General features: G+C 46.6%; 1 protein-coding gene across 4 annotated transcripts in view; it reads left to right on the forward strand.

Annotated features, from left to right (window-relative positions):
* Positions 1-27,695, forward strand: part of LOC138248711 (E3 ubiquitin-protein ligase TTC3-like) — a 1,399,506-nt gene that overhangs the window by 740,222 nt on the left and 631,589 nt on the right. The gene's annotated exons all lie outside the window — the stretch shown is intronic.

Raw genomic sequence — 27,695 nt, forward strand, 5'->3', positions numbered from 1 at the left:
GCATGGCTTAATGGGGTTTACTGAATTTCTATTTTATATTATTTTGAACATGACTTTCATCAAAGAACAGTTGTTCTAGGAGAGAGTCACATCCCTCCTAGAAAATGTAAGCAAAGTAGAACTAGTTGCACGTTTATTGTGATTAATCTCTCCAGCCAGACAGTTCCATCAACAGTGCCAGAAATTCTCCACCTTTTATCTGGTACATGGCCTCCACTCAGTATTCCTGCCTGAGGCTAGTATAAATCCAGGATGTAAATAAATCAAGAATTTGTAAAGCATGGCAGGTCACCCGTAAGGGTCTCAAGTTGCTGAATTGTATGCATTGGGGCGATTAAATGATTTGCCCAGAATCACAGGATGTTGAACCAATGCCAAGACTCAGACCTGGTTCCTCCAACTCTGAAGTTGGCAGCTCAGGCCGTTAGGCCACATCCTCTCCCCTTGCATTGCGTTTGCTTTCTATTCTTTAGTATTTTGATCATAGTAGGAACAGATGAAACAATATATATGAGCAGCACCAGCTATTATATCTGTCCTTCACTTCTAAACCTTTTAGGTTGGTCTCAAGTTTGCACAAAGCAGTGTGAGAATTGCTTGACAGATTTTTGGTGATAATTACTTTGGATCAAGGCTTCATACTCCTAATCCAACTGGTTTCTCATCAACTCTGAGGAAGATAACCACCTCCTCCACTTTCCCTCACTCAATGTGCAAATATTTTAATGGATGATATGCAAATATTTGTCTTTAATGGCACATAAGATGAGGTACAAGTGAGGGAGCTGCTTTGAGGACGGTCCTCAAGGTACTTGCTCACCAAAGGAATGGATAAGTAAGGCTCTGTCTGGATGTCTGTTTAGTAAAACCATTTCTCAGAAAACAAAAGCTCACAATTGTGATTTTTCAGCACATCCTTCGGGCTGTAGAATTTCAATATTGGCTGATGTTACTAGACTTTCATACCTTAGCCCAACCTGCTATAGAAAATACCTGCATATCCTATTTAGGGTTGGGGAGAGGGACCTTTTCTAGTCTTCATTGCTTACAATTATACAGGTTGCTGCAGGGTGCCTCTTCATGAAAGTGATGATAGTATTAGCATCCCAGCTTCACTAAGAAATTTGTGTTTACCCATATGTTAATGACCAGCTTCTGAAAGCGTGAAAGCTGAAAATTGCCAGTAAAATCCCTCCACATGATGACTGAGCCCATTGTAGATATGGAGTTTTTAATAATCTAAAGAACCAAATGATATTCTGCTGTACCTTAGGAACCCACGGTGGACCGGAATAAAGACTACATAAACTTTTAGACATCAGTGGAATGGTCAGCTGTGTGAAGTCTGTTCTAGTACCATTAAGACAGGAAATTGTACTACCACGGAACCGCCCGCAAATCGAAATACAACAAGGCCCATTTAAATATAGAATGCCCCTGAGCCTGTATTATGTAGTGAACTTTACCTTTCTCCATTACTAACTAACCTCCAGAAGGTACCAACAGTTGGGGTGTTCTCCCTATCTCAGTGATGGGTTAAATCACTTTTCTTGAAATTATCATCATTCCCAAGTTTTTATTATTTATGCAAAATTTCCCCCTGCAGATTTCTGCACATTTGTTATAGTGACAGACTCCCTAATCAGGCCATTAAGGTGAGTGGCAAGACACTCCGGATAGAATGAGCAAATGTATTCGATGTCCATTTGATGGCTGTAGGAAAGTGCCCCTTTTGCATGGTTACCACATGTTCTTTGCCTAAACTGTACCATTGTTTCCACAATTGGCACACAGCTAGTCCCTTGTAAAAGGTGCCTGTGGTATTGCAGATTGTGTGTGCTGGTGGGGAGAAAATGGTAAAGTCGACATAGCATCCATCCCTGGGTGCCATGCCTACCAACCACTGCCCTGTGGCATAGGTAGGTCACCCCTCTAGCAGGTCTTACAGCCCTAAGGCATGGTGCACTACACCACAGGTAGGGGCACAGCTGTATGAGCAATATGCCCCTACAGTGTCTAAGTCCATTCTTACACATTGTAAGTGCAGTGTGGCCATATTAAATACATGGACTGGGAGTTTGCCACTACGAACTCCACAGCTCCATGATGGCTTCATTGAAGACTCAGAAGTTTGGTATCAAACTTCTCAGCACAATAAACCCACACTGATGCTAGTATTGGAATTATTGTAAAATACACACTGAGGGCATCTTAGAGATGCCCTCTCTATTTCACCCAACCCTTTAGTGCAGGACTAACCAGTCTGCGCCAGCCTGCCACTAACAAACAAGTTTCTGACCCCATGGGGTAACTGTGTTCCTCTCTATTGGGGAACAAATCTTAGGAATTAAAAACATATATATCTGAAGAGCATATTAAATTAGTACAGATTATTGCAGATGATTCTTTTTATTCTATGTGGAGATTCAAAAGCAATCAAGTTCTAATTTCTCCAGAACCTGCAGTATTACATTTTAGGTTAATTCCACAAGGGTGGCATAAAATGGTGGTTCTTAAGTGCTGTCTGAGGGATGCAGTTTATGGAGACCTAGCAGAAAGGTTTTTGATGTCTGCAGACCTTCATGTGCACTTACAATGGTGGCACAGAACAGAAAATCTACCAAGGCAGTTTCTTCAACTACAGACGCTTTAGATGGCAGCGGTGATAAATGCTATGCTGACTGATTGGACAGCTGATCAAAACAATAGCAAGGGTACATGCACCATACGATCACCTAGGGTCTCAACCACTTATGTAAATGCTAAATCTCAAGTTTTGCCATCTCGCATAGAAAACTCCCTTCCGTCCTTTAGGAAAACAGTTTCAGATTTTGATGAGGTAGACATTATATAAATAAGGTTTTCTCACGAATATCCAGAATGATTTTCAGATAATTGCTAAGAATGTAGATGTTGTTTATGATCATGGTCTTTCACCGATAAGCAAAACATCTAGTAGGAGTGTACAGCATGAGGGATGGCATGCTTAGCAGGTTATCATGAGCCAGTTATTAGTAGGAATTAGATTAATAATTAATTCCAGTCACTCTCTGGGGTCAGGAACAAAGCTTGCTCTGTATGGAGGTGCTTCAACACCTCCTTCTGCAGGAACTGCAACACTTGGCAGTGAGTCTCAAAGGCTCAGGCCTCCTGTTATACTGCCACTGGGCATTCCAGCTACTGGAGATGCCTGCCCCCAGACCAAGCCCCACTTTTGGCGGCAGGTCAAGCGGGAAAATTAGTAAAAACAAGGAGGAGTGACCACTGCAGATTGGACCACCCATAAGGTATCCAGAGCTGAATTGACCCCTCCTTGCAGAATCCTCCATCTTGCTTTGGAGGAGAGTAACCAATAGGGATAGGAATGTGCAACCCTCCCCAAAGGGAGTCTTCACAGAAAGGGTGTAGCCAACCTAAGGGACAGTAGCCAATTGCTACTGCCCTCTGACCCTCTGTAATGCCCCTAGAACTACTATTTAGGGACACCCCTGAACCTTGCTCTTCAGATTCCTGACAACCTCAAGAAGAAGAAGAAGGACTGAAGAACCAGCCCCAGCAGTGAAGACGTCATACAACATCTGACTTGGCCCCAGCCCTACCGGCCTGTCTACAGCTTCAAGACTCCTGCCTACAAAAAAGCTACAAACCCCCAGAGGACTGCCTGTCTACCAGAGGACCAAGAACTCCTGAGGACAGTGACCCTGCGCACAAGAAACATCCAAGAAGGACTCCAGAACCGCCCCGGATCCGCAAGCCCTGCCCACTCTGAACCCGAAACCCAGGGCCCGAGCCCAGGTGGCCCACCGGTCCATAGAAGGTCCCCAGGCAATTCTGACCTCGAGTCCACCCTGGGTTGACCCCTCCTGACCAACATGACGACGCTTGCAGCCTGAATGCAGAGGACTCCCGTGAATGCAACCGGATCTGACGAAGATCCACAACGCCTAAAGGTACCCCTGCACCCGCAGCCCCCTGGCCTTGGGGAATCCGAATGATGGTCCAGCAACGTCCAATAGGCGCAACGCCTACTTGTCCACTCTTTGGTTTTCCGCAGCTGACCCCCTGGACCCAGCCTGCAGCATCTTTGTGACCCCCAGGGTTCCTCCAGTGAAAAGCATTGGGCGCCAGACGCTGTTTTCACCCTACACCCAGCCACCCCAATGCCACTGAGGGTGTGTGTTTGGTGCTGACCTGTAGCTCCCCCACCCGATGCTCATCTAAATCCCCCAGGTCTGTGCCCTGAAACAGCGGGTACTTACCTACTACCTGTTTCTTTCCGAGTGCCCCAAGTCCTCATAGGATTCCATTGAAAATCTGATGCCAACTTTGACCTCTGCACCTGGCTACTCCTCTGTTGCTGGTGGTGCACTTTTGGGGTATGCTTGAACTTTGACCGGTGGACATCCTAACCCCCGAAGACTGGGATCGTAAGTCGAGTACTTACCTGTAAACTGTGCTAACACTTTTCCTCCCCTAGGACTGCATTGGTTCCGATGAGAAATTGCACTGTCTACTTTTGACATTGAGAAGTGTTACTTACTTGTAAACAGTTTTAGCAGCAAAACCCAAACAAAATGCATTTGATATATAAGCTTGATACAAACTTACAACTGTACTTACCTGCAACAAAGATCCTTTTGGTTCAAGAAATAAAATAACAAAATATATTTTTCTATATAAAACATTGGCCTGGAATTAGTCATTAAGTGTGTGCCTCATTCCTTGACTGTGTGTGTACAACACATGATTTGCACTACCCCCTGATAAGCCTAACTGAGTAGTAGTATTATCTACTTTAGCCTCTGTTAAGCCTCTGGGGATCTACTGGACTCTGCACACTATACCTCATTTTGGTATAGTATATACAGAGCCAGTTTCCTACAATGGCATACTTAGAGGGGTGTATATGAGGTTGTATTATTGGACCACATTTCTGCCTGTGATTAATGAGTGGCTCTATTGACCATGAGGTTTGCCTGGAGCTAGAGTCACTCATGGCCACAGGCACACTTAACCCTTTGTACTCATGCCAGGCTGCTTAATTGCAAAATGAGGTATTGCTCACTATTGGGTGAGTGAGAATACACCAACCATTTCCAAGTGACATCAGGAGATGGATAAATGCGCTAAATTAAAATTGTGAGCTATATGGTATTTGTAGCTGCCTGGCTAAGTACGGGAATATATGGGAACCCTGTGTGTTCAAACGTGACTAACAACATGCCAGTACCAGGTGGACAAAACACTGCTATGTGGGTCGTAAGGAGAGAAATGGGTCAATGGTTGACTCTAAATTTGGAGATGCCTTCTAAATTAATTTATTCTTTGCTAATGGTGATGTGTAAATATGTAGCACTTGTAACATATCCTTTATAACTGGGTTCCTCTCTATTGGGAAAAAAATCTTAGGAATTAAAAAAATAAATCTGAAGAGCATATTAAATTAGTGCAGCTTATTGCAGATGATTCTTTTTATTCTATGTGGAGAATCAAAAGCAATCAAGTTCTAATTTCTCCTGAACCTGCAGTATTACATTTTAGGTTAATTCCACAAGAGTGGCATAAAATGGTGGTTCTCAAGTGCTGTCTGAGGGATGCAGTTTATGGAGACCTAGCAGAAAGGTTTTTGATGTCTGCAGACCTTCATGTGCACTTACAATGGCCACCTATCAGGAGAGGGCTCTGACTTCATCCTGCCTGACCTGGCCACTCAGATGCTCACAGAGGCCTCTGCCCACCTTGGATTCAAGATGGCAGAATCCAGGGACCCTCTGGTGGAGCTCTGGGCACCACCCCTGGGGTGGTGATGGACAAGGGAGTGGTCACTCCCCTTTCCATTGTCTAGTTTCGCACCAGAGCAGGGACTGGAGGTCCCTGAACTGGTGCAGACTGGTTTATGCAAAGAGGACACCAATAGTGCACTTCAAAGCATACCAGCAGCTTGCGGAGGCTACCTCTCCCAAGCCCTGTAACACCTATTTCCAAAGTGAGAGGGTGTTACCCCCCCCCTCCCATAGGAAATCCTTTGTTCTGCCTTCCTGGGCTTGAGTTGATCAGGTAGCAGGAGGGCAGAAACCTGTCTGAGGGATGGCAGCAGCTGGTAGGAGCCCGCAGAGTGCATGGAATCATACCTCCAATACTGGCAACAGTATTGGGGTATGATTCCGACATGTTTGATACCAAACATGCCTAGGTTCGGAGTTACCATTATGTAGATGGACATAGGTAGTGACCTATGTCCAGTACACGCATAAAATGGTGACCCTGCACTCACGAAGTCCATGAAAATGAGGCTGGAGTTCGTGGGGGCACCTCTACTCATGCAGGAGTGCCCTCGTACACAGGTACCTGCACCCTGCTCTCTGCACCAGGAGGGCCTACCATAGGGGGTGACTTACAGTGACCTGGTGCAGTGACCTGTAGTGAAAAGGGTGCATGCACCCTTTCACTCAGGATGCAATAGCAGGCCTGCAGATACACTTTGCATGGGCTCCCCATGAGTGGCATAATACATGCTGCAGCAAATGGGGGACCCCTGGGACCCTAATGCCCTGGGGACCATATACCAGGGACTTATATGGGGTCAACTGCATGCCAAATGTGGGGTGTGTGTGTGGTTCAAGCAACCAATTTAAAGGGAAAGAGCATTGTCACTGGGGTCCTGGTTAACAGTATCCCAGTGCACACAGTCAAAACATACTGACAGCAGGCAAAAAGTGGGGATAACCATGCCAGATAAGGTACTTTCATACAGTTAAGCATGTTCAGTGTCCCCCCCCCCCACCCCACCCATGTCCACTACAGTGACCTACCCGCTGTGGCCCAGCCATCTCCATCCATACCCCCATGCTACTCTCACTGTGGTGACCCTATTCTAAGCACCTGCACCCCTTATTGTATAAAGTTGGAACCGCAGATTCCCCATAGCTTCTCAAACATTGTCAGGCAGCCTCTTCCAGCATATACCTCCCTTTCAACAAGTTTGCACTGACCCTTACCTCTTTCCCAGTCTTGCTGCCCCACCTCTGGTTTATGTCCCGTCTTGCCACCAAACATCCCATGTTCATTCAAGTCTGAGAGCCCCTGTAGGAAGCTGGCCTAGTGTGTGGTGGACACCTATGGTGTTTGCATCTTATACCATGTCCAGGCAACCCCTATTAGTGAATGAAGACAGTGTCTAGGAAGCCAAGAATTATCTAGGAGGAGTGTAAAGCACTTGCAATACCACAGCAGTCACACAGCAACGTATCACACCTGAAAGGAACCACACAGTGTTGCACAATTAAAGGTACTTTATTATAGGAACACTGAACTAGATTACTTATAGGCAGTCCACCAACTGGAGGTAAGTACACAATATATATATATATATATATATATTTCCAGCTGCATCCACCATATCGGGGTCGGTGTGATATGCGGAAGCCAGCTGCCGCTTGAAAATTAACAACTAAAGTACCACTGTCACAGGTACTAAAAAAATCGCACTCCAAGGCTTGTCATATGCAAAAAGAAGAGTTTAATGGCGAAGCGTTTTGATCTCAAAGAGATCTTTCTCACAGCCAATGTAAACATTGAGTGCACCACCACCCATAAAAACAAACAAACCACATTAAAAATATTAAAAAGACTATAACCCATTTGCAAATTGAAGGAGGGAAGACTACTCAAATATATAAATTATAAATCTCCTCTTAAATGGATAAACCACTAAATAGTGACCCATTATGAAGAAAAAATATATATAAATAATAAACATGATAATAATACTGTAATTCTGCTACCCCTTTGCAAATCAACCAGCTAGCATTCTTTTCATATCCCCTAAAAAGAAGAAAAAGATCATATTCTGATTACGTCATGTGAATGTCTATATACCCCAACAAAACACACTTAAAATTCACTTAATAAACATTGGCCAAGAGGCCATATCGCTGTTGTTACATTGTTGTTGTCCATAACAAACAATCAATCAATCAATCAAACAAATTTCTTAAGTGCACTACTCACCCGGTAGGGTCTCAAGGCGCTTGGGGGGGGGTTACTGCTCGAAAACCCATATTTTGAGGTGCTTTCTGAACGTTGGGAGGTCCTGAGTCTTGCGTAGGTTGTGGGGAGGGAGTTCCAGGTCTCGGCGGCGAGGTGGGAGAAGGATCTGCCGCTGGAGCTGGTGTGTTGGATGCGGGGAACTGTAGCGAGGGCGAGGTTGGTGGAGCGCAGCTGTCGAGTTGGTTTGTGGAAAAATTGAAATACACTGCCCATTTTAAAGTTATAAACAAAATCATATATTTAACAATGACATGAATTAACATGTTGTTTGAATATGCATGTTAATCAATTCGTTATTCTTATAAGGGACCCTAAAAGTGATTTCTTTAAAACACAAACAATTACCAAAAAACATTATTTCATCATATAACTCTTTTCAGTCAAATATCACATATAAGATCTGAAGACTTCACATAACCCCTATTCATACTCTCTGTGAATGCTAAACCCCATGATATGTATCGACGAAGTGGTCATTATGTCTTCATCCTAGAATGTGATCACAATGCACCCACATATGTGTATATACAGTGGAATGTAGTACTTGAGGACACATCTAAACACTACAATACAAAAGCAAACTTTTCATATATATGTGTGTCCAGTAGAAGGCGTTTTGCCGAAACGCGTTGACAGACACTGCATTTCAGGACTCTGTGTTACCTGTGGAAGCAAATAAATCTTTGAACTGAATACGAGCGTATTGAATTTTTGGGATATATCCGATGGGATCGGTGCAGCCGTCTGATGGCCATCAGTCCATCTGTTGAAGAATTATATATATATATATATATATATATATATATATATGAGAAAACAAACTGGCAAACTGGTCCTGCTTCTGGCGCGCTCTTTCATGTTGGTGCAGGTGTGAGGAATGGACCATTTCCTCTCATAAATCCAAAAACAAACAGTTGCAAGCAACTTCACCACCGCACTCCAGGAGGAAGTTATTTCTTTTTATTGCAGTCAGGATTAAATCACCATCCTTCACCACTAAATATATATATATATATATATATATATATATATATATATATATATATATATATATATGTATACCTCTGTAGTAACAATCCTATACACGAATGAAGCAATGCATAAAAAAGGTAAATACTCATTGTCACAAGTGCTTCAACCTATATCTACAGAAAGTTCCTCATCAAGATTCAGACCAGTCGGGACCTTACTGTAGAGACACACAATATATTCAGACTCCATTATCTGAAGTTTCCTTTCCCTGTTACCTCATCTTGTTGACACTTCCACTCAGTCAATGCCAAAAAAAAGGAGTGTGTCAGAATTTTTGGCATGTACTTGTTCCCAGTGTCTTACAACAGGATAACTGTGATCACAGTTTATGATTGCACTCAAGTGTTCCAAAATAAGTTTTTTGACATGAAAGATAGTGCTTCCAATATACCGTAAACCACATGGGCATTCTAGAACATAGACACAGCAATCACTGTTAGATGTGATTAATTTGTTAATCTGTCTATTCTGTCCATTGGGCATCAAGTAAGTCTTCATATTCCTACTGTTCCTACATGGTTTCCCTTTTCCACACTTGTGAAAACCTTTCTGTTCCACTAGCCTGTTTGGGATCTGATCAAAGGAAAAGGCGAGACCTTATTGCCAATTACAGGATCAGATTAAACCACATGCCAATGTTTTGAAATCGTTCTTCTGATTTCCTTTGATTCGGTATTGTAAGTGGTAATCAGTCTCACCCTCCCATCAGCGGTGGAGGCTTTAGATTTTTTGACGGAAAGATCCTTCCTGAGAACCATTCTTGCTCTATCTCTGGCTACCTAAATTACTTTTTTGGGATACCCTCTCATTTTAAATCTATTCAATATGATGGCCTCCTCCTTCTCATAAGCCTTGATATCACTACAATTGCGTCTGACCCTCAAAAGTTCCCCGTAGATATTTGAATTGTTTGTTATGGACAACAACGATGTAACAACAGCGATACGGACACTTGGCCAATGTTTATTAAGTGATTTGTAAGTGATTTTTTAAGTGAGTTTTGATGGGGTATATAGACATTCACATGATGTAATCAGAATATGATCTTATTCTCCTTTTTAAGGGATATAGAAAGAATGCTAGCTGGTTGATTTACAATGGGATAGCAGTATTTCAGTATTATTATATGTATATTATTTATATATTTATATATTTTTTCTTCATAATGGATCACTATTTAGTGGTTTATCCATTTAAGAGAATATTTATAATTTATTTATATACTTAAGTAGGCTTTCCTCCTTCAATTTGCAAATGGGTTAAAGTCTTTTTACTATTTTTTATGTGGTTTATGTGTTTGTAAGGATGGTGGTGCACTCAATGTTTACGTTCGATATGAGAAAGATCTTTTTGAGATCGAAATGCGTCACCATTAAACTCTTCTTTTTGCATATGACAAGTCTTGGTATGCTATTTGTTAGTACCTGTGACGGCGGTATTTTACACAGTATTCGTTAGGAATTAGCATAAGAAACAAAAAGCAATGGCAAGAAACTATAGAAAATATCTAGGGCCAAACCATATACTAAAATAGTGGAATGCGAAGTGAAGTCCCCCAGCCAAGGATATGGAATAGTTAGACGGGAGCTGGGAGAACTCGGAACCCCCAAGATGTGAAAACCTAAGTGACCCCCAGCGATCAGGAGAGCAGAGGTAAGTACCTGGTCTTCCCAAGGACCAACAAGAAGACTTAGAAAAGGAACTTTGCAAGAACAGGACCAGACCAGTGAAACCCAAGGGTGGATTCTGGAAGAAGAAGACATGCAAAAGAAGGGGACACAGTCCAGTCCACGTTGGAGTGTCCAGATGGGGCAGGAGCCACTACCCAACCTTTTGTGGATGAAGATCTGGGTCGACGAGGGAAGATGAAGGTCAGCTGCGGAGTGCAGGAGCTGCACAGAAGTCCTTGGAGTCGTGCAGATGATGTCTCACATCAGTCGCCGGGTCGCAGTCGGTCAGTGGTCAGGAGGACAACCAACAAGCCTTGGCAAATGCAAGTTGGAGCAAAAGAAGAGTTGCAGAGCTGAAAAGGACCAGTAAGGTCCAGGGGACTCGCAGTCAGAAGAGTAAGCAGAAGCAGTCACAGCCCCTACAGGCAACCTACTGGCAGCAGGCATAGTAAGTTGCTTTGAGGCCCAATCCACACGCCTGGAGAGGAGTCCCACGTCACTGGAGCAGCAAAGGAGAGACTGCTCTTGTAAGGATGAAGTGCTGGAGGTCGGGTCTACTTGGAGCCTGAAGATCCCTTGGAACAGGAGTCAACAAGCCTTGGTTGCAAGAGTTGAAGTGCACAAGAGTACTGTCCTGCAAGTAGATGCAAGGGCTCACTGTCTCAAAAAATGGACAGAAGGCAGAGAGGACCAAGGGGACCACTCCGGACCACCGCCTGTGTTGCAGAATCCACACAGTTCCAGAGGAGGGCAGATCCACGCAGATGCAGGGGAGTGACTCCTTCACTCCACGCCGAATTTGGGGAATACTGGCATTAGTTTTGAGGTATGATTCCGACATGTTTGATACCATACATGCCCATGTTCGGAGTTACCATTATGTAGCTGTACACAGGAGCAGACCTGTGGCCTGTACACGGGTAAAAATGGCTTCCCCGCACTTAGGAAGTCCAGGGCATGGGAACTGGAGTTTGTAGGGCACCTATGCTCATGCAGGGGTGCTCTCACACACAGGAACCTGCACCCTATCTTCTGTGCTAGGAGGGCCTACCATAGGGGTGACTTACAGTAACCAAGTTCAGTGACCAGTAGTGAAAGGGCGCATGCACCTTTTCATGCAGGCTGCAGTGGCAGGCCTGCAGACATTGTTTGCATGGGCTCCCATGGGTGGCGTAGTACATGCTACAGCCCATGGGGGGCCCCTGGCGTGCCAATGCCCTTGGTACCCAAGTACCATAAACTAGGACCTTACAGGGGTACACTAGTGTGCCCATTGTGGGGTGTTATTTGTACCAAGGCAACCAGATTTGGAGGAGAGAACACAATCAGTGGAGTTGTGGTTAGCAGGATCCTATATGGAGCTAGCTGGGGTTCCAGATTTATACTCTCCCGACAGCCTTCTTGAGTGATTCAGTAATCAGTCAGTCAGTCAAAGAACTTTATTTCGGCTACAAGAGCCACAAAAACACAGCAACAATAAATAATTACACAGGATTAAAAAAAATGTGTGTATAAAATATGTACAATACATGATTTGGTAATCTGTTTCTAAAAGTGTCATAGTTTTGGGGCAAAAACACCATTTGTGAAACAGTGTGCCCTCCATTCTGCATTTATGCAGACAGAGAGTGTACCCTGCCTTCCCTATTTTGAACATCAATGTCCTTGTATAGTAGGTTCTATTTAGGAGTATTAGGAGTATTAGTTGGATCAGTCAGTAGCTCACTTAATTTGCCACCACAGACGGGAAGCTAAGCGCCATCTGCCAGCCCTCCTCATCAAGGTCATCCTAGTCCTGTTCCTAGGGGCCCTGTAGTTGCGTCAGTGGCCCTTGAGTGTTCACCATTAATATCCTGTATGACACTGAAACTAGCTTCCTATGGATATGCCAATCCAGCTGTCTCCTCTCTAACTGGGAGTCCTCCTAGGTCTCCTCCTCTCTGTCTGTACTCCTTTGGCGAGCATGCAGCAGTTGCCTATACCTCAGCCACTACGCGACCTGCACCTGGTATTCCCTCCTTTAGTAATTGAATGGGACTACGTCATTGGCATCCCAGATGTCCGTGAGTGTGAAGAAGCCTATGTTGTCCCAGCTGAGGAAGCCCCTCACTGCCACCACTTGATTCAGTCTAGCCCCTTCGAATAGCGGCGTTTGAGGCGTGAGCCTCCTATCCCGTTTCATCTCTCTCAGCAGACCTCGCTACACCGCCAAAACCGTAGCCGTCACTGGTCTCGCAAGGCGGGTCAACCTTCCACCACTCGATGCATGTACATAGCTCTGATTGCCCATACCCCATCTATCCATCCGGAAAGCCGGATCCTCCCATTCTGCATACACCCAGTCATTTACCATGCTCACTTGTACTGCTTTGTAATATTTTCTAACATTCAGGAGCACTATGTCCTCCCCATACTTGCACTGCTGTAAGACACTCATTGCTGTTCTGTGTGTACCCGCCTTCCCAGAGGAGAGTTCTTACCAGGGCATCTACCCATGCAAAAAAGGTAGTCGGAATCCTATATGGGCAGTTTTGTAAGACGTAGAGCAGCCAAGGGAGAGTGATTATCTTAAACATTGCCACTTTGCCATGCATGGAAATCGGCAACACAACATCATAGTCCAGCCCACGGAGCATGTTTTACATCACGGTCCAGCCCTCGGAGCAGCGACTTGTGGTTTTCCTCATAATCAATCAATCAATCAGGAGATTTATAAAGCGCGCTACTCACCCGTCAGGGTCTCAAGGTGCTGGGGTGGGAGGGAAAGAGCTACTGGTCGAAGAGCCATGTCTTGAGTCGTTTCCTGAATGTCAGGAGGTCCTGGGTCCGGCGTAGGTGGAGCGGTAGGGAGTTCCAGGTCTTGGCGGCGAGGTGAGAAAAGGATTGTCCTCCGGCAGTGGTGCGGGGGATGCGGGGGACGGAGGCGAGGGCGAGACTGGCAGAACCGAGATGGCGGTTGGGAGTGTGGAAGCTGAGTCTGTCGTTGAGGTAGGCTGGACCTGTGTTGTGGAGGGCTTTGTGTGCGTGGGCGAAGAGTTTGAAGGTGATCCTTTTCGATACATGTAGCCAGTGTAGGTCTCTGAGGTGGGCTGAGATGTGGTTGTGGCATGGGACGTCGAGATTGAGGCAGGTGGATGCGTTCTGGATTCGCTGCAGATTCTTTTGGAGTTTGGCCGTTGTTCCAGCGTATAGTGCATTTCCGTAGTCCAATCGGCTGCTGACCAGGGCGTGGGTGACTGTTGTCCTGGTTTCAACTGGAATCCACTTGAAGATCTTGTGGAGCATGCAAAGAGTATTGTAGCAGGAAAAGGAGATTGCGTTGACCTGCTGAGTCATGCTGAGTGTAGAGTCCAGGATGAATCCTAGGTTGCGTGCGTGCGTGGGTGGTGGGCGAGGGTGCGGTTCCTAGGGAGGTTGGCCACCAGGAGTCGTTCCATGCTGAGGGGTCGGTGCCGAAGATGAGGATCTCTGGCTTGTCTGTGTTTAACTTGAGGCGGCTTGATTCCATCCAGCTGGTGATGGCGTGCAGTCCTTTGTGGAGGTTGGTTTTTGCAGTTGTAGGGTCTTTCGTGAGGGAGAAGATCAGCTGGGTGTCGTCTGCGTAGGATACAATGTTGATGTGGTGGGTTCGTGCGATGTTGGCGAGTGGGGCCATGTACACGTTGGTAAGCGTTGGGCTGAGGGAGGATCCTTGGGGGATGCCACAGATGATCTTGGAGGCTTCGGACAGGAACGGAGGAAGGCGGATTCTCTTGGTTCTGCCTGCGAGAAATGACGAGATCCAGTTGAGAGCCTTGTCGCGGATTCCGGCGTTGTGGAGGCATGTGCGGAGGGTTTGATGACATACGGTGTCAAAGGCTGTGGAGAGGTCCAGGAGGATGAGTGCGGGGTTTCGCCTTCGTCGAGCATGGTCCTGATGTCATCCGTGGCAGCGATGAGTGCGGTCTCAGTGCTGTGGTTCTTTCGGAATCCGGATTGGGAGGTGTTGAGCGCCTTGTGTTCCAGGAAGCGGGATAGTTGGCTGTTCACGATTTTTTCAATGACCTTTGCTGGGAAGGGGAGGAGGGAGATCGGCCGGTAGTTCTAGGGGTCATCTGGGTCCGCCTTGGGTTCCTTCAGCGGGGCGTTGACATTTGCGCGTTTCCAGATTTCCGGGAAGGTGGCTGACTCGAAGGAGCTGTTGATGATGTTGCAGAGGTGGGGAGCGATGATATTGCTGGCTTTATTGAAGATATGGTGTGGGCAAGGGTCCGATGGGGAGCTGGAGTGGATGGAGGCCATGGTGTTGGCGGTGTCTTCTTTGTTGATGAGAGTCCAGGTGTGGAGGAGGTTGGTGTTGCTTGGAGCGTTGGGTTTGTGGGTGACTGTGGTCTGCTGGTGGATCTAGGGGTTGAAGCTGTTATGGATGTCTTCTATCTTTCGGCGGAAATGGGTGGCGAGGGAGTTACAGATTTCCTGTGATGGCGGGGGTTCGTTGGAGCAGGTCCTGGGGTTGGAGAGCTCTTTGACGATGCCGAAGAGCTCTTTACTGTTGTGCGTGTTGGTTTCTATGCGGCTTTTGAAGTGGGTTCTTTTGGTGGTGCGGATCAGCTGGTGGTGTTTGCGGATAGCCGTCTTGAGTGCGGTGTGGTTGGGTTTGATAGGTTCAAGGCGCCAGGTTTTCTCCATTCTGCGGCATTCCTGTTTGGAATCATGTAGGTCTGGGTGAACCAGCTGGCCTTGGCGCTGTGGAGGGTGTCTGAGGGTTTCTTGAGCGGCGCAAGTGTGTTGATGCAGTCGTCTATCCATCTTTCCAGTTTGGTGGCAGCTGTGTTGGGGTCTGAGGTTCCAGGGGGTGGGGCCTGGGTGAGGGTGGAGACCAGCTCTTCTGCCGAGATTTTGCTCCAGTGGCGTCGGGGGATTGTGTGCTGTGATGGTGAGTGACTGGTTTCTGGTAGAAAAATGGATGCAGCGGTGGTCTGTCCAGTCGAGTTTGGTGGTGTGGCTGAAGGAAACGTGGCTGCTGGCTGAGAAGATGGGGTCGATTGTGTGGCCTGCGGTGTGAGTGGGCGACATGACGAGTTGTTTGAGGCCGAGGTTGGTGAGGTTGTCGAGCAGGTTTGTAGTGTTGATGTCATTGTTGTTTTCTAGGTGGAATTTCAGGTTGCCGAGGAGGATGTAGTCTGTAGAGGCGAGGGCCTGAGTACTGATGATGTTGGCGATGGCGTCGCAGAATTGAGGTCGGGGGTCTGGGGGTCTGTAGATCAGTGTTGCTTTGATGGTGGAGTGGCGTTGACGTATATTTTGAAGTGGAGATGCTCAGCGAGGTTAAGGGTGTAGTGGGTGGTGGTCCCGACTTTGATGGTGCTTTTGTGGACTATGGCGATTCCTCCTCCTGGTTTGTTGATGCGGTCCCTTCTGGTGATTTTGTAGCCTTCAGAGATGGCTATGGCTATGTCGGGTTCCAATGCTGAGTTCATCCAGGTTTCGGTGAGGAAGGCGATGTCCGGTGATGTTGAGGTCAGTAGGTCCCAGAGTTCGATTGCGTGTTTGTGGACGGAGCGGGTGTTGAGTAGTATGCAGGTGAGGTGGTTGTTGGCAGGTCTGTCGTGGTGCTTTATGGTGCAGGTGAAGTAGCAGGCTTGGCAGGAGAAGGGTCCCTTGGTGTTCTAAGAGTGGACTGGAAGCAGACGGAGGAGCGTCCTGGATTGAGGTCGTGGAGGTCACTGGCAGTGTAGCGGCTTCTGGTGGTGCGGGGGCCCTGTGGGCCAAGGGGGCTGGCACTGGGCGCGGTCCGAGCACGGACGGGTGCAGACGGGCTTGCCTCTGGCGTGGTCGTGCAGCGACCACCATTAAGAAGGGGAGGTGGGAGGGAGGAGCAGCTGGGAGGCGGGAGGGAACAGCAAATGGGGGCACGAGGGGGGCAGGGACGCAGTGGCGCGAAACAGAACGGCTCGGGAGAGCTGAAAACGGAGCTCAGGGGGGCAAAAAAAGCGGCACAGAAAGAAATTGATGCACAAGCAAATAAATTACAGGATCTATAGTAAACACAAGGAACAATGCTATGGATGCTTACCACTAGACACCAGGGATGGTGGAGAGCCTTGAACACGTGACCGCAGCGTGCGCGGGGGGGGTGAGGGACATTGGCACAACAAGGTGGTGCTGTGTGCGTGGGGAGCGAGCTCTCGACCAAAAGCAGGTCAAAGGTCACGCTCATAATGAGATGTGGTATCTCTGGTGATCTAGATGCCTAGATATTTAAATTTATGAGGTTTCACCCGCAGCGGCAAATATCTCTTCTGTACCCAGCCCCCCATGAAGAACAGCAAGGATTTCCCCCAGTTAATCGCAACGCCCGAAAATTTGTCAAAGATTCAGAAGTCTTTCCTGATACATGATACAGATGTCGTCCACACAGAGCGATATCCTTTCCTCCCATTCTGAGTTTCCAGTCTACTCCCATATCCAAGCGTCCACCCTCATCAGTTCTTCCAAGGGTTCCACCGCCAGGGCGAATGACATAGGTGAGAGAGGCCACCCAGCTTGGTCCCCCTCCCATAGCAAATTCCTTGGAGAGGCAGCCATTGAGTTTGTCGAGCTAGCGGCCCTGGATACAGCAGTCTAACCCATCTGATAAAGCTGTGCCCAAACCCTATTCTCGTCAGCATTGCAAACATGTAAGCCCACTCCACTGAGTCGAAAACCTTGTTAGCATCCAACAAGGCAATAGCCCACAGCTCCTTATTGTCGTCGCCCTAGGTTATGTTGATTTGCAGGTGTCTCAGGACCAGCTTCATCGAGCTGCATGGTATTCATCTGGTTTGGTCCGTGTGTATTAAGTCTGTTATCAGCGAGCATAGCCTGTTTGCCAACACTTTTGTTAAAATGTTGGTGTTTGTGTTGAGCAGAGTGATTAGTCTGTGCAAATTGCACTTGTCTCAGGGTTTCCCCACTTTGGAGATGAGGACATAGTCATTGTGCGCATGTCTCCTATTACCTCCCCAGTACGGAAAGCCTTTAGATACAGCAAAAACAGTGGTTCAGCTTTCCTCCGGGACATTTTGCGAAAAAAATCCCACTGCCAGTCCATTCGGGCCTGGTGCTTTCCTGAACTGCACGAGTGCGGAGTAACCTCAGATGCTGTGAATTCAGCCTCCAGTGCGGGTTCTTGGTCCGGTCTCAGGGCCCTCGCGGGGCGGTCTCGCACAGTCTCTCACCTCCTCCGAGGAGCCGGTCGCCCTTGTTTCATAGACGCTACTCATGTAGTCTACGAATGCGTCCGCTGTTTTACTCCCTCGTACGTGCCCTTCCTTTCCCTGCTACCGGTCCGTGGCAGCAGTTTAACGGCGTCATGGCGAGGTAGGCGACCTTCACCTCATGCTTAGCCACTTCTTGGTATTCCCTAAGTTTTAGGTCGAGTTTGCACTTTAGTTGAGGTGCCGGATTGGCACTGTGGCCCCTCTCTAGCCTCTCCAAGTCGTGTTCTAACGTCGTCAGTCGCCTTAGTCTCTCCCAATTCCACCGATATGATGACATCTCTGAGCGTGGCCTTGTATACTTCACACAGTATGATCGCACATTTCCCAGTTCCCGTATTTTCCTGGAGGTAGTGTTTTGTGCCCTCGTCGAATTATATAATGTTTTTCTTATTAGTGAGTCGCCAAGTTGCCATTCACCACTCCTGGGGCTTTCTGACCCTTCCGGTGGCGAAGACAACAAGCAAGGGGGAGTGATCCCTGGTTCATCAGCCAAGTATACAGCTTTTGAGAATCGGACCAGAGTCTCTTGTGGTGCGAATAAATCGTCAAGCCGGGAGAGCGTGCCATGCGTATTTGAATAAAAGGAGTAGCTTCTCTCTTGCCCATGAAGGGCCCTCCAGACATCTGCCATCCCAAGTGGGCACGTGAAGCCTTCCATTTTCCCCGCCGTTGCTCCCCCTTCTGGTTTGGTGTTCATCGTGTTTAAGTGTGTATTCACTACTAGGTTGAAGCCCCATCCTATGATGGGAAGAGTCGGTGCGACCTCCATCAGCAGGTGACCCACTCTCTGGAGAGTTACTGTCTGGAGAGCCCGGCAGAGCTGTTGCTCTGTTGTAATGTGTTACTCAGCATGACACTCTCGCCCTCCCACTCCCCCAGCCGAGCAGTGTAGCACCCATTGTCATCTGACCATGTGGGGGACACATGTAGTGGAAGCATTTACTTACCTAGGCGTGCCACCCCTCAGGAGCTGGAAGTGTGTTATATATGACAGGCCACCTTATATTTACCTCCACTCAAGCCATTGTGTTGGTTATCTACTAAGTGGGTTTCTTGTAGGAGTAATATTGGGTTGTCAGTGTTGACTATACATTTTAACATTCTTGACGGGGCATCTATTGAGTATACGCACATTCTGATCTGTACCTCTTTAAATAGATTTTTTCATAGTTTTGCGCCCACCCAGGAGGATAGGGAAACTGCAAAATCACCTTATACCCACTTATACATCATTATTATTTCGTAAGAAGACTACTTTCCGTCATATAAGTCAAAGCTAGGCATGTGTTGAACGATAAATTATTTACTGGAAATAGTGTAACCACTGTTAAGAAATATGTGTGTGTTGTCTGTCATTAACGACACGTCAGAAACGAGTTCACATGTGCCCTGACACTGCGAAGTAAATTAGCCATTATTTCTGAGTCTTCTCGCCTTCTGTGTGCTTCCATGCACTAGCTTGACCAGGTGTAATGAGGTGTAATGGCATCGCATCTCAGCCCTTAGAAAGCTTTTCTTCAAAGACTGTTCATAGCTGAAAGCCAACATTTGGGCAGTGTTTTATAATGTTTCTTATCGCTCTGCACTGACCTTGTGTGACTTGATAATTAGAATGAAGAGAATGGACATAAAACCAGGGTGAATAAAAAATACTATGTATTATTTAAATAAATGTACCTAAGAATCTGAGTTTACTGATAGTGTGTGATTTTAACCACTTAGAATTCTCGAATACCCCTAATGGCACGTAATTCTGAGGAAGTTTAATACAATGTTTTTATGAATGATGTCTTAGAATAAAAAGCCAATGTTATAGGGAAATTGAGTAGATAAGGGCAAATGTCCCATCTTCCTACATTCCCATAGTATGCCTGAAATAAAATTGTACCCCAAAGGTGAGGGAGGGAGGCTCCAAAAGCGCAAGAAAAAATCTTGGAAATAGTCTGCTTTTTTGGATGTTCATGGCTGCAGTGTTTGGACATGAAATGGATCATTATTTGGTTAAACCTATCAACTCTAGACATTCTAAAAATGACACCCTAGGGTATGTCCTTGGACTTGAGGCTTGTGTGAATGTCACCATGTTTTGTTACCCAGGTGCCCCACAAACGTCGAACATCAGTTCAAAAACAGAATACCTTCACATTTCTGTAACAGAAAGTTCTAAATTTTTTTGTGGAACAACAATAGTCCCACGACCTAGTGTTGCCACCCATAAAAACTACACTAACAATCTTGAGTGGTTAGATCTAGCACAAACAAATTTTACTTTTAGCACCTTTTCTCAGCCAATCAGGACGATGGAGGTCTCTCACCCTGCAATATAACTTTAGGTTGTGCAGATTTTCACAATCTGTGGTTGTGGTATGTTTCCCTACAGGCCAGGGGTAATACTTGTGACCAAAAGACTGGTACCAGAGTTTTGCCTTCATTTACTTCCAAATTTCTCAAGTTACTGCATCCAGTTTATTACCTGAGAACACCTCAAATCTATAGGAAACCCATACATTTCTGTTACCTTCACACTCCGGACATCCAAAAAAACACAGATGGGAGTCAAGTTCTGCAGCGAAATGTTCCTGCTCAAGGGTGGCTGAACATCATTGCCATGTTTTGGCAAAAATGTTGCTAAAATTCTGACAGACGTCATGTTCATTGTGTTGTACTAACTGCGAGTTGAGCAAGGGGGAATCTAGCTTCCACCAATAGATCCCTTTGGTCTTACTAAATTATAAGCTATATAGTTATTATACTTTGCATATAGACCTGAGTTTGATATCTGTCATCAGATAAACAGTGCATCATAAGCAGTTACTTCTGCAATTTAATGATCTGCACCCATATTGCATAATTGGTTGTGCAGACTACATTCTCTTAGAAAAAACAGACATATTGAGTGTAGTCACCCTCCAGTCATTCCGGGCAGCATTTTCTCGGTTACGTTTCGAGGGTTCCGTGTTGTGCATATGACAAATGCACCAAAATATTGACCAGATATTGAGTAAATAACTACACATGTTTAATCTTCCGTCTGCTGTGAGATTTTGATAGATCATATGCTTGTATACATTGCCCCAAAAGTGGTGAAGAAAGCAAAAAGGAAATAGAACTAGATTACTGCTTGCAAATTTGTGATCAGTATTTTTTCAAGATCTCCTTCCATCGGTGAGTCCTGAAAAGAGTAGTGCTCCAAGTAGAAGTACTTCCGCGAAAGGCATCAAAGGCAGGAAGTCTCTTCTCTTAGACATTGTTCTCCTTTCAGTGACAGATCTGCTAGTTGACAGTATCATACCCTAACCAAAATGTCTTAAGTGCTTGTGCTGAAAGAATGCACCCAGACATTTTCCAGTGCTGTTGGCGTCTTTCACCCAAGCCATTATCCTGATTTTCCACCTCATCGTTGCACAAGTTTGGACCCCCAATGAAGCCTTTGTGTCCTTAGACTCAGGCCCTCATTTTAAACATTGCAGTAATGACCACACCGCTGGCGGTGGTGGTTATTACCACCTACGGCATATTGGTGCATACCGCCATATAGTGATGACAGTAGTGAACTGGCTGCAAAGCAGCCAGTTCACTACTACCCACCGCCAGGCCTGAATCAACTGCCGGGCTGACGGTAGCCACTTCCGGCAGTCGAGCCCAGACCACCAGTGGGATAATGATCCCATTTCCACCAGAGATTTCCTGGATACCCCGCCAGGTGATCCCTGGCTGAAAGCATACTGATGACGGGAATACTCATTCCTATCACCAGTATGTGACACGCTAACCCCCCCCCACACACAACCCCCAAATACCCTCCCAAGCTCCTAGACAAACCCCCGAAAACCTCTACCCTCCTCCTCCTCCCCCGATCACCCTGAAGGCCCTACCCAACCCCCCCCCCTCACCATCCATCACTCCCCCATCTCCGTTTAGGCCCCCTCACCTCTCAAATACGCATGCACACATACATAGACATACAGGCAGACACACATCCCTCTTCACAAACACACACCCCCATGCACGCACTCACTCAACACACACACACCCCTCCCCTCCTTCCTTCTCGGGCAGCACTCACCATTTACATGGCGCTGCTCCTGGAGGGAACGGGCTCCTTAGATGCTGCTCTGCCACCATGGCTGCGTCTCGATACACCACCACGCCTATTACTGCATCATTATAGGCGTGGCGATGTCTGGACTGACGTAGCGGTGAGGGTGGTGCAGCATCCACCCCCGCAACCGACCGCCAGCATGGCACCTGATGGACCTCACCGCCATCAATGGCGGTTCAGGCTCTAGTCGTCATTATTTGGTGGGATGCCTGCCGCCGCCACTGGCGGTCCTCCATCGACTGTCGGCACGGTTGTCGGCGGGGCATCCCGCCAAATTCAAAATGACCACCTGAATCTCCATCTATGGCTATCTTGGAGCAGACTGGTCCTATTTTGTAGTTGTTTGGTGTTCAATCCTTCTGTTGCTTTGCCAGAGATGTTGCAGGTAGCTGTAGCATCTGGTTTGATTTTTCAGTCGACTTCTTCCATCTCGTAAATACTGTCAATTCTGACTCTTGTTTGAGAATGACTTCGGTCTCCTTTTGAGGCAGATCCTTTGTGGGTGTCTCTGGTATTTGCTCCATGGTTAACTAGGATGCCCGTTTAGGCTCCGATTCTGATTCCACTCAGTTGCGTAACACACTACCTCCCACAGATGATGCAAATGAGGCGGTCTGCTTCCATACTGTACTGATGATAATAATCTTTACAAAAACTTACAAAATTCTAGTGGGCTAGAAACATCTCCTGATCTTAAGTTGGGTTGGTCTCCAGTCCTTCTACTGAGGAGACTGCCACCTTTACACCGATTACCTGAAAGCTCACCAAAGTGCTGAAATTCCTCTTCTTTTGAAATGTACAAGGCTACATTTTTTTGTGCGATTCGGCAGCCTGCCACATCCTCCTTAGAGCTGCGTTTGCCATCTTGTTTCGAACAAGCACTTTTCCATTCCTGCTGTGAATCTTCTGATGGTCAGGCGTCTTAGGTTGGCACATGGGAACAGGAGTTCCTTTCCGCCTCCCCTTCTCCTCAAAGTTAGGCGGAGCAGGGTTTGTTGTTCAAACATATGTTTATTCTTTCCTCTTCACTCCTACGTAGATGGAATTCAACTGTATTAATACTACGGAGAAAGGAATCTTTTCCCCTGAAAGTCTTTTCTTGTGCTCCTCCAATGCCATTTGGGTATCTTTGTCACTGATCAGTCAGTTTTTCTGGAGATGTCAGGCGAACCTAATGTGCACATCATACAATGGCTCCCTGTTTCTTACAAGAAAGGTTGATATTTGTGTCTTCATCGCTTCTGTCGTAGTTTGGACTCTTGCTCTTAGCAAGACTGCTGGTTAAAGGATGACAGTACTTGTGTCTGTAGGCGACTATGCCTATCCTACAACAAATCGCAACTGTTGTCCCAACCTTACCGGTTCACTAGCAGCACCTCACCAGAAACACAATAGTAAAAGGTGATTTGTGGCAGCCTTTACACATGGACTCGAGAATAAGACATCTCAGGGAATTTTGTGGTTAAAGGGAGATTACCCCTTTCTCACAGATATATCATGTCTCATACAAACATAGGCAATGACAAAGATGCAGCAAAGTTTCAATAGTTTTTATTTAACATAACTGCAATTTGCGATAAGTTGCTTGGGCTGCAATGATTAGGATAATGAATAATGTAAGAAACAGAATTGTGAAGACGAGAGTCATTATTACAAAGACCCCCACCATCTTGCAATGCATAAGAAAGACATATGAGATGTAATATGCCCTAATACCCTAATGTGAAAGGCCTAACCTCCTACCTAAAGGACAGCTGGATTTGCTAAACCTTATCTGCCAATGCCATGTCCATGAGAGGAGCCCCCAACCCTTGTTACCTTGGAATGAGGTCTCTATCTCAGACTCCGCAGGGACACGAAGACTGGGTCAGCATCAAGACGACGTGCAGCATCGATATCAGTGATGGTGGCGATGCCCTCTGGGCGGAATCTCTCTGATTATCTCTCTAAAGTACGATGTATTTATACAGATCTCCAAGGACCCCTGATGTAGTTGTGTTCCCAAACAATAGATAACAGACATGCTTGGGGCAGCAATTAATATAAACAATCCCTCGAAAGTATAGAGAGGGAAAATCCCTAACTGTGAACACCTACTGTTTGTTTGTCCTTGTTGCTTGATCTTGACGCCTTAGCGCAGTGACACTGATAATGTAAAGCATAACAAGTGGCCTAACTATAAACAAGGCAGCCATCTTAGATGAATTAAATAGTTAAATGGGCTAAGACAGTGCAAGTTAAGTAGGTTAAAAGTCACTAGATGACGGGGGCACAAGTCTGCAAGCCAAAGGCTAAGCTAACTCCTGTTATCCCATTAAAACGAACTAGGATTCACTACACTTCACTAGGCTTGTATTTCCTGGTGCATGCTCTGGAGCACTTTGAGGGTTCTGTCCATTCATCATAAGCATCCCTCTAAAACTGCTAACCGGCCACAGCAGTTTTACAGCTTTTATTTACCCTCTGGCAAATATGAACGTCCATTTGCAGCAACGAGGCAGGCTGTCATTTCAGAAACTTGGATTCTAAAAAGAATTACGAATATTTACACTGTTCTACTTGGAAATTATTCTTCACATTCTATCCCTCAGATTTTCCATGACACCTGATGATGCTGGAATCCATTTCAAGAAGGTGCTGTATACCTCCTGCATTATGCTTGTCCAGCACACCCTTTAGCTTATGCTGATTCAGTAGTGCCCTAGTATTCAGTGGGTCCAACTCTGGAAGATCCTTTTGGACATACCTCTGTTCACTTTGGAAGTGTCCTAGGGCCTGCAATGGTGGCTAACGCAGGACCAGTTTACCTGTGGGAAACCGTTTGGTTTCCTGCCTTCTATTGCCTGATGCTCTTCCCCTGCTTTGGGTGGTTATCGGAACTCCATTAGATATTGCTGTCTGTGCTCTCCCATGGAGTGCAGGTGCCACATCAGTCTGCTCAAGCTAGGGGCAATTTAGGTGGCCCTTGAGGCATTTCTGCTCTCTGAACAGTTGACCTTATCTTCAGTCAGCCATGTAGTCTACCAACAAACAGTGCTGGTTAGGCTCTCATGTTTATGCTGTTTGGGAGTCATCTGGTAGGTTCTCTCGAATTGAGGGCAGACAATCTGCGCAAATGTAAGCTTGGTGATCATAAATGGAGCCTCCACCTAGAGGTAGGTTAGACAGTGTTTGCCTTCTGTGATGTGCTCCAGATGGATCTCTTTGCCACTTGTGAGGGTGCTTGGTACCTGCTATTTTGTGCCCTGCAGTTTCGTTACAGTGGCCCTGGGCTTTGCATTCGTGAAAGGTTAGAACTTCATCGTCATTACATGCTTATTCCCTTTAAAACTGATTCCTTGTCTTCTATAGAAGCTTAAGTACGGCTTTGAATATGTAGTTTTGATTGCTCCAGACTGGAGAAGGAGCTGCTCTGTGTGTGTTTCTTCTCTTCTCCTTCTACTCACAGCAGAAATCCTCTTGCAGTGTGGAGATGAGCTTCTCGACCTGAATCTTCCCAGCTTGCACCTTAGTGATTGGAGATTGAGTGGGAGAAATTTGTGTGACTTATGTCTGTCCTGGATGTCTGTAGATGTCATCATAGCTGAAGGCCATCTTTCCATGAATTCTCTTTATTCAGCATTCAGCATGATTAATTGAAGTTTGTGATGTGATGTGTGAAAGAGAAAGTTGATCTTCTCAAAGCATGTTTGTGTTATGTGTTACTGTTTGCACTGTCTTTGGCCTGGCAAGACCTTGTTTTTGCTTCTGTAGAAGGTTGAATTTCAATTTTGACTGTTTTGTTTTCTGGATCAACATTTGTGGTTTAATTCACCTTTTGCAATTGAATTTCCGCAGAGTTTGACACTTAGATTTGTATTTCACACATATATCAATAGTACTTAGTTTGAAATCGATAAGTTATACATTTTTTTAAATATTGGCAATTATCAGTTTTAAACATTGACAGTGCAATTTTAAGAAATAGTTCCTTTGGGGAAGAAAAGTTAGTACGGTTTACAGGTAAGTACTTGACTTACAGTTATTAAAGTTCCAGTCTCTGGTGGTTACGAAGTCCACAGGTGGGATTTCAAGTTAACCCCAAACACCCACCACCAGCAACACGGGCCAGCCAGGTGCAGAAGTCAAAGTTGAGGCATGTTTAACATGGGCTCCTATGGAGACTGGGGAGACTCGGTTTCAGATCTGCTGGAAGGTAGGTACCCGCGTCTTCGGAGGGCAGACCTGGGAGGTTTAGAGGAGCACTGGGGAGGCCACAAGAAGGCACCAAGCACTCACCCTCAGTGGCACTGGTGCGGCCAGGTGCAGGGTGCATACAGGTTGTTGGGTTTCCAATGATGGTCTATGAGAAGGCCCCGGGGGTCACTCAGATGCTGCAGGCGAGGTCCAGGGGGTCGACTTGGACAAACCACAAGCTGGACAGGGAGGAGGGCTGCCTCCTGAACATAGCTACACTGGAGGTCGGGTTCTCCAAGGCCTGGGGGCTGCGGGTGCAGTGGTCTTTACAGCATCCGATATCTTCGTCCGAAGCTTTTGCGGTGAGGTGGGGTCCCATGGATTCCCTCTGCAGGTGTCGTTGTGGAGGGGTGGAGAGGTCGACCCAGGGTGAGCACTTGTTCACAATCACCTGGGGACTCTCTCTAGCTGGTTGGGCCACCTGGTCACTGGCCAGAGGCGTTGGGTGCAGGGTGGTCACAACTCATGGATCCGGGGAAGCTCTGGAGTCCCTTGGTAGTAGTTTCATCTTGGACAGGGCTGCTGTCCACGGGAGTTCCGGGTCCTTTGGGGTGCTAGGTAGTCCTCTGGAGCTTTGCAGAGGTCACTGGTCCCACAGGATGCGTCGCTTTCTTGGCAGTCCTTCTTCTTTCTTGTGAGGTTGCCAGGGATCTGGTGAACTGGGTTCAGGGAGGCCCTTAAAACCTGGATTTAGGGGCATTACAGGGGTCAGAGAGCAGTAGCCAATGGCTACCGTCCCTGAGGGTGGCTACACCCTTCTTGTGTCCACTCCCTTTGGGGATGGGGAAACAAACCTAACCCTATTGATCCCTGCCCTCCAAACCAAGAGGGAGGATTTTGCAGGGACGGGGTAACTTCAGCTCTGGACACCTTAGGGGTGGTCCCAGCGGAAGTGGTCACTCCTCCTTGTTTTTCCTAAGTTTTCATCCGAAATTGCCACCAAAAGTGGGGCTTTGTCGGGGGGTGGGGGAGCAGACATCTCCAGTAACTGGGGTGCACTGTAACATGAGGCCTGAGCATTTGAGGCTCACTGCTAGGTGTTACAGTTCTTGCAGGGGGGAGGTGTAAAGCACCTCCACCCAGAGCAGGCTTTGTTTCTGGCCTCAGAGAGCACAAAGGGCCTCACCCCATGGGGTCCGAAACTTGCCTGCTAGTCAGTCCTACACTAGAGGATTGGGTAAAATACAGGGGACATCTCTAAGATGCCTTCTGTGTGCTTTTTAGAATAAATTCAACTCTGGCATCAGTGTGGGTTTATTGTGCTGAGAAGTTCACCAAACTTCCCAGTAGTCAGTGAAGCCATTATGGAGCTGTGGAGTTGAAATGACAAACTCTCAGACTATGGGGGTCATTTTGACCTTGGCG

Source organism: Pleurodeles waltl, chromosome 8 (assembly GCF_031143425.1).
Source record: "Pleurodeles waltl isolate 20211129_DDA chromosome 8, aPleWal1.hap1.20221129, whole genome shotgun sequence".
Classification (NCBI taxonomy): Eukaryota; Metazoa; Chordata; class Amphibia; order Caudata; family Salamandridae; genus Pleurodeles; species Pleurodeles waltl.